The sequence below is a fragment of the Manacus vitellinus genome, unplaced genomic scaffold, assembly GCF_001715985.3.
Source record: "Manacus vitellinus isolate BGI_N305 unplaced genomic scaffold, ASM171598v3 scaffold_19_pilon, whole genome shotgun sequence".
Taxonomy (NCBI): domain Eukaryota; kingdom Metazoa; phylum Chordata; class Aves; order Passeriformes; family Pipridae; genus Manacus; species Manacus vitellinus.
This window is the reverse complement of record NW_021939395.1, coordinates 10,704,362-10,718,220: the sequence shown is the minus strand read 5'-3', so window position 1 is coordinate 10,718,220 and position 13,859 is coordinate 10,704,362. Positions and strand designations below refer to the sequence as shown.

The 13,859-nt window shown below is 44.6% G+C and overlaps 1 long non-coding RNA gene across 1 annotated transcript; it reads left to right on the top strand.

The window, feature by feature from the left end:
- The first annotated feature begins 3,512 nt into the window (after nucleotides 1-3,512).
- LOC108639334 lies at nucleotides 3,513-12,131 on the top strand. Its single transcript, XR_001920392.1, has 3 exons — nucleotides 3,513-3,650; nucleotides 11,885-11,962; nucleotides 12,047-12,131. It is a non-coding gene; the product is annotated as an uncharacterized LOC108639334 (long non-coding RNA).
- The last annotated feature ends 1,728 nt before the right edge of the window (nucleotides 12,132-13,859 follow it).

The window sequence follows — 13,859 nt, the reverse complement described above, 5'->3', positions numbered from 1 at the left end:
TTGTTTGGTTGGTTGGTTGGTTTTTTGTTTTTTTTGTTTTTGTTTTTTTTGGGGGGTGGGTTTTTTGTTGTTGTTGTTGGTTGTTGTTGTTTGCTGGTTTTTTGTGGTTTTCTTTTTTTTTTCAGTATAATTTCACTTTTAAAACATAATTTCCAGTTTTTACTAGGTCTCCCTTTGTTTCTGATTTACTTCAGCAATTATCCCTAAGTAGGTCTGCAGTGCCACAAAACCGAGGTGCTCTTCTGCCTGCTGAAAAGCCAGTAAATCTTAGAAACTGACCATGAAATCTAAAAGAGAACAGAGACAATGGCTGGAGCAGCACTTCCTCAGAAAACCAGTCATGGAAACGTCAAACACAATGAGGTCTTTGCCTCTCAGATGGTGTGTGACAAAGGAGAAGGCACTGAACGGGGTGATCCCATCCTGCCATCCTGGGCTCTGTGGTGGCACACTGACATTCAGCCTGTGCATGGAACTGCCTGAGAAAGGTCATCGAATCATAAAATCATTAACCTTGGAAAAGACCTCCAGGATCATCAAGTCCAACCTCTGAGCATGCCCACTGAATCATGCCACAAAGCACCACATCTACTCATTTTTTGAACACTTCCAGGGCTGGTGACTCCACCGTTTCCCTAGAGAGCCTTCTGCTGCCTTCCCCCTGCCCCTCTTTCCAGCTGTAAATTGGGAATAGAGATAATGCCTGCAAATGGAAGTTGGGTGGGGCATGCTTTTGGCAACACTTATTTTGAAGACCACCGTGTGATGATCTCACAGATCACTCAACAAATGGCAAAACGTTCTGTATGATGAAGGGAACCTCTGGCCTGTAAAACAACCCTTTTTGGAAGTGCCATAGAAACCTGTCAGTGCTCATCCTTCAAAGGCAGCTGCTACACAGGCCAAGGGCTCCTCACTTACATGCAAAACAAAAACAATGTCTGCGAGGTAAGAAAGTGTGAAGGGGAAATAGTCTTCCCCTCCATATTTGCACACTGGTCTTTAAATTGCATCATATAAATCAGCCCCACCAACTAAATGTGGCGTGTTCTGAAATATTGTATTTGCTTTGGATCAGTTCACAACCAGATTGCTTTTATTTTGTTTCATAAGAAGTTGAGATTGGAGATGTATGGACATGTTACTCTTTATGTTTGCATCTGCCACCCTGGCAGGAGAAAAACGGTTGCTTGGGTTTTGCAAACATTCTCCAATTATTTTCCTAAAATGGTTTGGATGAAATACTGTTGGTTCATATAATTAGCTGAAATAATAAACTGGCAAGATTTTGTTTTTGTTTCCTTTCAGAAGGAAACATAATGCAACGAGCTCAACACCCTACAGTGCGTTTGGCGTGAACTGTAATGCCATGATGTGAACACTTTGGGGAGGATCACAGCCTGTGCCCAGCCCTAGTGGTGGTCCTGGGTGGAGGGACCTGAATTCCCTCTGCTCTATCTCCACTATGTCCTTGGGGTTTTTTCCATTCAGCTTTTGCAGAGACAGTACTTCTGGGATGGATGAGGCATTCCTGCAGAAAGGGGTGTTTCCAGGGAGGCAAAGAGAGCTACAGAACATCACATTGGTTCAGATATAGGCATTCCTGCATGCCAAACATGCCAACTTAGGTTCACCTTCTCCTTTTTCTTACCAGCATCCTTATCCAGACAGACTGAAAACGTACTCCAGTGAGTGCCAAAGGACAAACCCCTGATGCACACAGGCAGAAAGGAGAGATGCTCCCAATGTGCAGGTACTCATGGGCAGGAGAGCCCTGCAGCAGACCCAGTGCACTGGGCCAGAAATTCCTGGCATTTCTGTAGGCAGCTCCATCCTCCCCGTAATCCTTCTTTCAGCCATTGAAGGAGTTTGGTGATTTTATCACTCCCCTCAGGAGGAGGGGTGGGTGCACTGGGCACATTTATGTATGTTCCTTGGGGCACCTGCAGCCTTTGCATTGCAGCATCTGCTGGTCCTGGGGACTGAACAGAGAAATTGTCCTGTGACACACACAAAACTCTTCTGCTTCCATTGTCCCTGAGTATTATAAGAAATCACCAATATTCTAAGTAGCAAACGCTGCAGGCTACTAAAATAATCTAATTTCAAGTCAGCTTTGGAAAAGATGTGTGGGGGTTTTAAACACTTTTGAACCTGACAATGCCAATTTTTATCCCTGACCTCTACAACAACCCTGCCTTCTTTCCTGCTTCTCAGCATACCCTCCCTGTGCAATAACCTCTGCTCCTCCATCCTGCATGAATCGTGTACACTTGGCTGGTGGATCAATCACCATAACAGCTGTTGTCTTCAAGGTTTATTAATGCTTTCCAACTGAATTCTTGTTTTCCTGCTAATAACCCTACCAGTGGAACACTTTTCTGGACACGCAATTATTCATGTGGCAAACTTGCCACCTGAATGCTGGTGGGAAATTAGTAAGCCTTGCATCCAACTGGAAGGAAGTAATTTTTAATTTCTGCAATGGGCTTGAAGTTGGGATTATTTTGCTGCAGGGCTGTCTTCACTCCAAGCAATGCCCAGGAAGAAAGAGCAGCTGATGTATGTAAAGGGATGAGAGGGGCACAGGTGCTACCCATAGGGATTTGTTTGGCCCCACAGTTCACATTAGCTGGTGCTTATCCCTGATTTGTAGAGTGAAACTGAAAGGAGAAGAGGTCTGAAGTGAAGGAGCAAACAGAAGCTGAGTGTTTGGCCCAGCTGCTGCTGGTAGGAATGAGGAAAAGCTATGTAGAAAGAGATATGTCACAGTGCTGGAGCAATGAATTTCCCATGGGGCTTGTGTGGGTCAGGCTGTTCCTGCCTCTTTGGCAATAGTGGGCTGGGCAATGCCACAACATAAATGCCTCTGCAGCAGTGAGGAGTTTGGGTTTGGAGAAAGCTGGGCTGGGTTTATTTATGCTCCTCTTGTTTAAGCAAAGTTGCAGGTATCACTTCAGCAGCTCAGCTATTAGCTGCTATCTGTCCCCAGCAGTTCTCTCTAGTCTTTGGTAGATAGGCAATGCTCAGGACTAGATACAACTGCTGGGCACAGCTCCAATTCCCTCTGGTAGAGATAGAGATAGAGCTGTATATGGACTGAAGATAGTACGTGGTCTTTTGTGTCGTTATGCTTTGTCATTTTAGTGTATATTATATTTGGCAGTCAGAACAGTTGGCCAAGCTGGGAGTCATCCCTCTGCTTCAAAACAGTGCAGCTTGGCAGCTCTGTTTATCTTTTACTGATTCATTCTGGTGGAAGCTAGGGTTTGAGAAGTTTAAAAATTAAGAGTCTTATTGTTGTAAAGTATGGGTTTAACTTGTGGCTTGCTTTTTTTTCCTTACACTTTCTTTATTGGCCACAGGCATGATAACAGAGCTATCCATACAGGCAGTGTCAGTATTTTTATGCTGACTGTAAAAATACTCTGAACAATTTACTCTGGAAAAGCCAGCAGCTCCCTCAAACATAGCATTGCTGGGACCAACATATTCCTCTTCCAGACGACTGAATATTGAAAAGAATGCAAAACAAGCTGAAAAAGTGGAACTTGTCGCTCATCCTTTGGTGGCTGTCAGCACCAGAAAGGATGGATGAAGAAGTGAAACATGGCCATCTTCAGCCACTGCCCTGTGTGCTGGGCTTAGAGGTAACTCCTCGGGAGGTGGGATGCAAGCTTTACTCTGGAATGTGCTCTAAATGTCTGTGGCTTTGCAGTTGAATGGACATACTGCTCTGCTGCAGGGCATAGGAAGGCCGTCACCAGCACGTGCTTGACAAAGATTTGGGGCAGGGTGCAAGGGGACAGGAGCCCTGCAAGCCTTCCCAGGGTCCCTCACCAGCAGTGGGACACCTTCAGCCCATGCAGGAGCTGAGTGCAGGGTTATTTTCGAGGACCCAGGCATTCCTGGTGCTACAGTGCATCCCTGACTGTGGCTCCTGCAGAGCCGTGTGTGCTGGACCTGATCCCATCCTGCACGAGGGTTTAAGGGGTGGAGGCTTTGGTTCTTCACAAGCAGAGCTGACACTGAGCCAGGTGTGCTGTGGCAGCAAGGGGCTGCTGACAATGGTTTCCCCCTCTCTGCCCCTATCACACATCATGTCAGAAAGTTCTTGCAGAGCTGCAATGACCCACCCTCTTCCCCATCCATCTCCCTCAGCGTGAGCAATACGTGGCAAATGCATAGATGTGCAGGCATGGGTACAATCCTGACTATTCCACAGTCAGCAGCAAGCACCCATCAATCCACTAGAGTCACTTTAGACTGCTTTTATTCTATTTGTTTCATTATGCTGTTACAGCTCTCCTCAGACACAGTGCTAATTAACTCAATCCCATTCTAGCAACTCCTGGCTCCCACATCATCTCCAGGGTTTCCAGTCCAGGGAATTGTAACAGATCACTTATCCCAGGGGGTTTGAATGGATGCTTTTCCATGATGGAGCTGTAGGCAGAGGGACTCATAATTGCAGAGGTGCATTGAAGTCTCTAATTCAGTATGCAGTATCAAAATTTGTATAGATTTTAAATAATTCATCACTGAGCTTTGGTATATTTAGTCATTCAAATTAGGAATCTAGAATTTTGTTCTGCAGAGAGCTGTGTGTCATTGTCAGAGGTTAGCTCTGCCACCCGTGTCCATGCAGAGGAGCTCAGACAAATTAAGTCAGAAGTGACTGGCAGCAAAAGATACAGGAAAATCCGTGGCACATAATAATGCCATGAGAGCCTCCAGGCAGCTGTGGGCTGGGTGATGTTGGCCCTTGGTCCAACAGGACGCACACTGCAGAGGTGTTGGGAAACATAATTAGCAAGGAGCATTGCTTGGGATTGCAGAGTAGAGCATGGTCTAGGTATGGTCTTTAGCTGCCAGCACCTGGGGACTGTCTCCTGTCTCCATCTATTGCTCCCTGTTCTGGATGTGGATTGCAAAGCACTGGAGGCAGGGAGATGCTCTTGGTCTTTGCTGTGTCCTGTGACTGTAACACAGGCAAGTGGGCATTCATACCCATTAGCAGAAGTGGCAGCAGGGCTCGACTCAGAGCCACGACTGGCACAGACATGAGGTTTGGCATATTCCCAAACTCATTACAGTGGTGCCGAGTCCAGCTGCAAAGGGATGGTTTAGGAATAGGGACCCATATGTTTATTTTATACCTACATGACTTCTGGATGGTCTGCATCTGCCTGTCTCCCTTTCTTGACCTAAAGGAAGCCTCTCAAAAGTGGGTCCAGTAGAGATGACTTGGGAGGGGTCTGTGTGCAGCATCTCCCAGACAATGAGGTCTGCTCAGGGTGTCAGAAGTTATCCCAGCCACAAAGTACACTGGAGCCTTTTGTCCAAATGACAGTCTATTTATGGGAAATGCTACTGTTCGGGACAGAGTTGATTCTGGTCTCAACACTTATTCACCTTGACAGGAGGGAGCAGGGAAAACTCAGCACCTCTCTTAGGATCTCAGAGCCTGTACAACATTGAAGCCTTTTGTCTACCTCTTATTTTTATGCATTACAATCACATTATAAAGAAGTCCTGCAGAACATTCAATTACTTACTGCACAATTATAATCATATTTGTATATCTATAAGTAGGTCACCAGTCTCTTAGGTTAATCAATTATAATGGCATTCACACCGGTTTCTTTCATAAATCACTGACTTTTAGTGTATCCACTGAGATAATGGAGGAAAACCATCTAATTTTGATCTAACCAGAATGAAATGTGAACGTGCATAATTTGCTCTTACAAAGTGTATCTAATGTTCTCTACATCTGTATTTATTTGTGCTGTTTCATGCTGCATATCGCTTAAGTGGCAAAAAACACAGAGGCTGCTGCACTTAAAACTAAATGACCCAGAATAATACAATTTATCTGCATTTATTTTACATTGTTCATCATGGCAGATATTTTAATAACCCAGTTCTGATGCCTGGTGCACTGATTACCAATCACACTGAAATTTGAGGACTGACAGCAAGATTGTTTGGTGTGCTGCAAGAATATTTTGGGAAGCTGTTTTGCCATGTAAACTAGACAGTTAAGTGGAAAGAGAAGACTTTACTCAGGCTGGAGGCTGAGAAGGCTTTAGGACATAGCTGGATACCGCCAGATAGTGGGCATCTACTGAGCCACTGAGACCGTAGCTGCTTTAATGCCTACCCAAGCTGCAGTTTTCAGACAACTCAGTGAATGAGACAAATCATAACTGAATGGTTTCTCTTTTCTGCCTGCTTAATGTGGGTGCCTCAGTGCTGCTGTCGCAGAAGATGTGTGGGAGGTCTTTGTGCTCCCCTCAGTGGTGGCCTGGGCAGGATTTGCTTGGCTGGCTCCAAGGGACAGGGATGTAAGTTGTGAAGGACAGACCAAGACCTAGAGCTGTGCTGCCAGAACTGGCTGATCCCAGTTTGACTGGAGAGGAGAGCTATGGAGATTTCAGGGGTTTGGGATGCCTACCCTGCAAGGCTTTGGCTGATGGGCTGGTTTAGGCTGGTGAAGGGGTGAGCTAATAGCAACCTACAGCAACCTGTAGAAATGATGGAGCCAAATCCTTCTTGGTAAAGGCAAATGATGTTACAAGGAGCAACAGCAGCTTGGGAGGTTCAGACTGGAAATCAGGAAAACTTCTTCCCTGTGAGAGAGATGCATCTCTGGTCATCTGTTGGAATTGTGGCACCCACATCCTAGGAAGTTTTCATACCCTGGCCAGGCAAAGCCGTGGCCAAGCTCATTTACTGCTGGTTGCTAAGCCTGCTTTGAAGAGGCGGTTGGATGAGAAGCTCTTCCCACAAAAGTACTGTGATCCCATGCTTCAGGATCCCTGAAAGGGAATTCAGGAAGGGTGACACAATGAGGTGTGAACCCTTGTCTTCATTCACCCTGGGTTTGAGTGTCAAAGAAGTTCAGACTGAATCATCATCACGTCAGTGAGAGACACACCTGTACAGGCAGCAGTGGCAGGGATGTGGGGTCTGGTGTCAGCAGAGACCATTCCCTGCTACGAGCACTCGATGCAAACAAACTCTGTGTTTGAGTGATGAGCTCAGACTCCTTGCCCAGACACAAAAGACTGCTCTCCAGACTGCCCTTCTTGGAGCAAAGGTAAGGCAAACTGGCTTTAGCTTTCTGTCTGCAGGAATGTCTGCCTAAGCATCCCTTTGGCTGCCAGCCTGGAAAATGCCAGTGTTGGAGAGGTGGTGGTGCAGGGACTGCATCCTGAACAAAACCAGTGTGCAAATTGGATGCAGAGAGGGCTGCTGGGCCTCACCTTGGGCAGAGTCACTGACTGCTCTGGAAATTGTTTGGAAATGGATTCTGCTTAAGCACTCTCTGTTTTACAGCTGTGGAGTAACCTTGTGCTGATTTCCAAACAAGACCTGAAAGCAGGCAAGTGCCTGCTGTGGGTCTTCTGCAGCTTCCAGCAGTGCTCCCTGCCTAATCCAGCACTAGGAGCTGCAGGCTTGCTCTGGAAATGCTGAGCCTTATGGCTCACTCCCATGCTGTGAGCTCCATGTCTCCACAGATCCACGTGATTCCCAGATAGCTAACAGGGCTGCTGTCAACCCATTAATCCCAAAGCAGTTTGTGAAGGGGACCTGACCATAGGGCTGGGTAAAATTACTCCTTTTTTTTTTTTTTAACCTCAGTTCCAACCTTTTGCTAAAAATCTCCATCTTTTCAGAAGAAGCTACTGCCAGAGAAATAATCAGTGTTTTCAAATCCTGTGAGGGTTTTTGTGTATATTTTGCAGGAAAAAAAAACCCAAACAAAAATCCAAGAATTTTTATGCCTGAATTGGTTTTGTCTTTCCTTATTAAAAAAATAGCAATTTTTATCAAAGGGATTTCTGCTGTATGGAGATGTTTGGTTTTGACAAAAGGTTGCTTGCTTTTTTTTTAATCTGAAATTTTGTTTACTGACAAAATATCCCCCAGCTCCTGTGACTTGGCCAGCTGGAAGGTCTGGCTCATTACTAGTGTAATTATTTACTGTTTTGTTGTGGTAGCAGCAAGAGCCCTCAGCCCATCCACAGGCCATCAGTCTCAGGCATTGTGGAGGTTCCTGTGTAGATTTGGTGACTGTGTCTGGGGTGAATGGGATGGGGATGGCTCCAGAGAAGCCTTTGTGAGGATTTATGTGTGTCGGGCTGCTATTTTAGAAAGGAAATGTGTCAGTAGATCACAAATGTTCTGACTGATTTACGTTCACCGGTTCGGGTGCCTTAGCCCCAGGAGTAGATAAATTGTGGTCTAATGTTTTATTTACGCTTTCAGGAAATTTAGTGTCTTTGGAAACACTAGGTCAAAAGTCCTGGAGGGCAGTTGACTCCTGGTGGGATGGATAACCTGCAGGAAGAGCTCTGCCAGTGCCCTGGGTAGCTCCCAGGTCCCACTCTGCACAGGGCACTGTGGGAGGTGTTGAAAAACAACTTATTTCTTAAATTGCTTCATATCTGAGAAGATGACTTTAATCCATTTCTATTTCTATGGGAGTTTGGAAGCACTACACATCTGAAATGACAGCAGGTAACACAATAGAGGGTTTAGCTGAGTTTTAGGTATGCAGATGAGTTAAATTAATTAACAATAATCTCTTTAAAATGTATGGCAGAGTAATACCAGTCTAGTCTATAGAAAGATTCTTTGGGACTTAATAGAGACCTGGGAGTAATTAATTATTCAACAACCCACGGTTAAGCAGATGATATCAGCAAGTCAGTGGGCAGAGTTTGGATTTGCCATCTTCCAAGTGGATCCTCTGTGTTTGCTGCCTACAGCCAGTCTGTGATGGTGTCTATGAGGGGAGTCTATAGTCCCCAAAACTCCCATGTGATCATGGTTGTAATAGCCCAACCTTTACTAAGGGAAAACGGTTATAGCATAAAGCATGTGGCCTCAGAGCAGGTACAGGTGCCAGGGAGAATTGAGTATTTTGTTAAGAACAGATAGTTGGCTTAGTACCTTATAAGCACCCATCTAAGCTCTGTTCAATTAATGAAACACAATTTAAAGTAAAAAGGATTGGTACCAACCAAACCACTGCAATATAAGCTCTTCTAATTATGCAATAAGATAATGTCCACCAGATTAAAATTTTAATTAGCTTAATTGAGAAATAGAAAAAGCATTAGATTTCTAGTTCTGGAACACCTAAAATGACCTCAAGGGGGTGAGGGGGGAAGGAAAAACATTTGAGCACTGTGTGTGTTCTCACATCTGTTGTTTTCTGAAACACATCATCAAATCCCAATGGGTTTGGACTCATGGGTTTGCTTGCAAGGCCCTGTTTGGGGGACCTGGGGGACTCTGAGAGCATCAGAGGCAGTGCACAGTGGTGCCCTTGATTTGCCCCAGCACTCATTTCCAGCTCCAGCTGCCTTCAGTCACTCTGGCTCTGCTTTCAGAAGGCAGAGACATGCTGGCTATAATAGGGACTTTTGTTCTTTTGGTTGTTTTTTTTTCCCTCTTTCCTTTTCCCTATTCATAGATTTAAAGGCCAAAACAGACCATTAAGTCCAACTAATCCTACATCCTGCATGACAAAGGCCATTCCACCCATCCACTAATTCCTCAATACCATGGCTGACCATGACCATGTGATTATATACCCTCCTGTAAATGCACTGGGAGCCTCTGTGTGCTCCAGACATGGAGCAGGACCCCACTGAAAACACCCAGCCTTGATTTAAAGACTTTAAGTGGCAGATGATTTATCACATCCCTCATGAAACCACTCCAATGCATAATTACACTTACAGTAAAATAAGTCACTGGGGCTGAAATCGTGGGGAGCCATAACATGCAGAGTGTACAGTGCACAGTTCTGTTTGGTTATGCGGTAAGGAATACAACAAATTGCTTTTATGTCTTTTCAGGAAAGAAACAAAGACATTTGAACAATTTGCACAACACAGAAGCTCTCCAGACCAAGTGTTGAAAGGGCTAGAGGTTTGCTGGGGAAGCTTTGAGGAGAGTAATAAAGAAAAGAGGATTTTATGATGCAAGGTCAAATAGGAAACTTTTATTGGAGGGGCTTGGCCAGCTCCTAGTCCCAGGGGAAAAGGAGAAGGAATTTGAATGTAGAGTGTTTCCCTTTTGGAAGGTCAAAGGCATTCCATACAATTACAAAGCAGCATAAGAGAGATACACTTATTCCTCTGTCATGGCTGTCAAAAATGGAGGAGGGGAGGAAGTCCCAAACACTACATTTCATCAAAGCCCTGAAGGTAAAAATGATCTGCTGGCTTGAAATTTATCTTAATGAGCAAAATCCAGCCAATGGAACAGGGTACAGATGAAAGTGACAGATGGGATCATTTAAAGTTTGATTCTTTGAGTGAAAGAAAATAATTTTTTTATAAGTTATTTTTCTTCTGATTGTTACAGTGTTCTGCATAGTGTCACAAGCTCTCATTGGCAGCCCCAGGTCTCAGGCAGATTAATTTATCCAGAGTGTCTTGGAAATTCAGAGTTAGAGGGAACTCCTGGAACTCAGCTCACGTAAACCCATGGAGTGGGTCCAACAGCTGGAGGTGGTCTCCTTGGCCAAGAGATTTTTGCTGGGTAGGGGCTGCAAGTAAAGGCATGACACAGCTTATAACAGAGGGTATGCTTTAATCTTTTAGTTAAGGGAGGGCAGTGGTGGATTGTTCCCCGAAATGTGTACAGGCATGGATCTGTTGGGGAAATGTATTGTGGTGAAAGTCCTGTGGGGCAGTGTGAGTAGTCCTGGTCTGGACAGTCTCAAGGAGAACTGTCCTGCATCAAGGACCCCCTGCAGGGATGGCTGGAGCAGGCTCTGCTGTGGGAGCTCTGTCTCTGAGGTTGACCCTAAGTCTGAAGCTGCCCTGGCCCCTAAAAATACAAGCAGGCATCAATAGGTCAGAAGAGTGCAGAGAAAGGTGCCGATTGGGTATTTTCCGACACAAACAACTGCAAGAATTTACCACTGCTATATCACTTGGGACCTAGGCAGGTCCATAAAAGCTCTGTGCAGTTGGAGGATGCATATCCTTGTGGAGAATCTGCTGAACTTTGATGCTGAGAGGTGTTGTCCTACACCCCTTTGTGTGTAAGGCCACATTGTTATGCATTGCTTATCTTTAATAGGGAAAGATGAGCAGGAAAAGGACTGGAACCAGCCCCATGCATCATAATATCCATCTCTTTGCACAGGTAATCTTTGCACGGTAATCTAGTGCATGCACAATATCTGTATGTAACAGTGTACACACACAGCAGTGGACCCTGCCACTGTGACAGGGCAAGAACAGAAGCATTGACCCCCTCTTCTCTGCCCACTTAATTTCTGATTAGGTCAATGAGCAGTTAGCAAAGGTTCACAACAGAGAAGAGGTCAAAACCAGGGAAGGAATGCTCTGGCCAGGGGACACGGACTGCACGTGCACTCCCTACCACGTGGCTCTTTGTCAGCTGGGAAGAGAAGTAAGGGATTGCGAGGAATTTCTTCAGATGTGTTCCAGTAGTGGATTAAAATAGCTGCTACTATTTTAATCCTGCAAAGTGGCAGCTAAGGCACATGCAGGACTGGCATCATCTCCTCAAAGTGGGATTCCAAGAGCAGCCTGTGCCTGTAGCAAAGCAAATGCAGGGCTGGTCTCGGGCACCTGGTGAAAACTGGCCCAAGCCAAGGGACCAGTGGCTAGAATTCAGGATCAGGAGGTATAAATTCACACTGCCTTGGTTTTCTTTGAGTTATTGCAGAGTGCTGTAATGCTATGAACCCTGCGTATTTTTGGAAAACTACAAGAAATTGCTGTACTCAATATTTTTTATTTACATGCAGCTCAGCTGGGGATTGTCTGTGGAATTCTGTTGTGGTAACATTTTGAATGTTGATTTTTTTGTTTTCTTATTCTAGAAGTTTCAGTGTAATATAACACAAATATTTTGTTTCCCTGTGGACTCATGGCAGCGGTGGAGGAGGCTGTAGAGGAAGGTGAGGTTTTTCTTTTTTAGGAGTCTTTTTAAACGTAACTGGAAAGTGAAACTCCTGCTTTATCCCTTATTTTCTATTTTGTAGGGGTATGTTTGCTGTAGGCCTTTTGGAGGTGGAAGAATTAGATTTGAAATAAAGGAAAGAAAATTTACCTTCACATCTTCAGGAACTGTGAATTATTTATTTGCTGTTCCTGGTAAATCTGCTGTTGCAAAACCTCACTGTGAAATGAGTGTTTCTTTGTTTCACTGGACTATGGGATCACTCCCTGAAGATTCATTAGCCCTGCTGCTGGAAGGCAATGTCCTCAAAGCTTCTTTTTTATTATTATTTGATAATGCTTGAGGTTCTTTTTGCTTCACCTTCATTTATTCTTCCATTCATTTTAAAAATTAGATAATTGCATGAACTCATCTGTGGAAATTTAAGACCTCTTCCTGGGATTTTTTTTTTTGCTCCTGCATCTGAACCCCTCTCACACAAGATGAGAGGGTGATTCCCCCTAATTCCACAAGATTGTGTTGCCTGAATTCAGCATCAATTTCAATGAGCAAATATTTATACAGCATCCAAGATGCAGTCTGTACACAGAATGACACCAAATTAAGTTAAATCAAAACTAACTAGATTGAAGACTGTCCAGGTAAAAGGTGGTACTGGTTTAACTAAATCTACTTCAAACCAGTGTAGTTAAAATGGAATAACTTCACTGTGAAGGCCATATTTCACCTTTCAGATGTCTTGAATGCCCAGACCAAATCCCACTGTATTCACTCCACACAGGACTACCTATTGAGATAGCATTAGGTAATATTATGGTCTTTTCCTACTGTTCCTTTCAGGGCCATGTGAAATGATTTTCCTCTTGGTTTTAGGAAGATTCAACAAATATTTGCATGAGTCCTTTAAAAGCCTTTCTCTTCAGTGTGAAACCACTGCTGAAGACCACTCTACATTATCTTATTTAGTCTCTTACCTACCTTAATCAAGCAAATGCTGCAGGTTTTGTCCTAAACTAGGTCAGATACACTAGTTTTGCATGATATATCTTGGAAGCGGGCACAAAATATCCCTTGGACCATATGGCTTGCAGCCCTGGGCTTTGTTGGCTCATACCCTCTCTAATTCCTCCTAATCTGTTCATAAGCACCTCCAAAAGGGTGCTTCACACACCTCACCAGTAATCTCTTTCAATGCCTGGTTCCTCTTTGGATCTAATGCCAGATAGTATTAATATACCCATCACTGTAATTATCCAGACAAGCAAACAGTGGCAGGAGAGATCCCAACTTCTTGCTTTTCCCACTGATTCAGAGGCATACTTGAAAGAGCCCTTTCATCCCCATGGATCCTGTTTCCTGGAGTTGTCCCAGGCTGTCCTCATCAAAAGGGAATTTGCTGTTTGAGCAGTTTCTCAGCCAGTTTCATGCTGGGAAGGAATCAGTGGTGATGGGGCTTTATCATTTGTTCACTCTCCAACTGTTGCCCAGACAGTTGGTACATGGCCAGATGCCAGTCCCACATCAGGTCCTCCTTTAAAACCTTTCACAGGGCAGAGACCTATGTGTGAGATGGAAATACTGCTGATACTTGTAACTTGAAATCTGGCCTGCCTTTCATCAGGCTCTGAGTGGTGGTGAAAATCCAAGATTTGCTAGAAGGAACAGCATGGATGGAAGGTTTCTGATGCCGTGTGTTGGGAAGGAGGTACTTCTGAAAGCTTCCTGCACCCAAGTTCTCTGCAAATACCTCCTGCCAAGTCCATCTTCCCATGCAGGATTTCAAGGAAGTTTATTTAGCAATCACTCAGCAGCAAAACAGAACCAAAAGGGATTATCTTGTGATTATCTTGCCAGGTGGGTCCCTCGAGTTTCCAGGTCTTTAGCTGAAGCTTTTA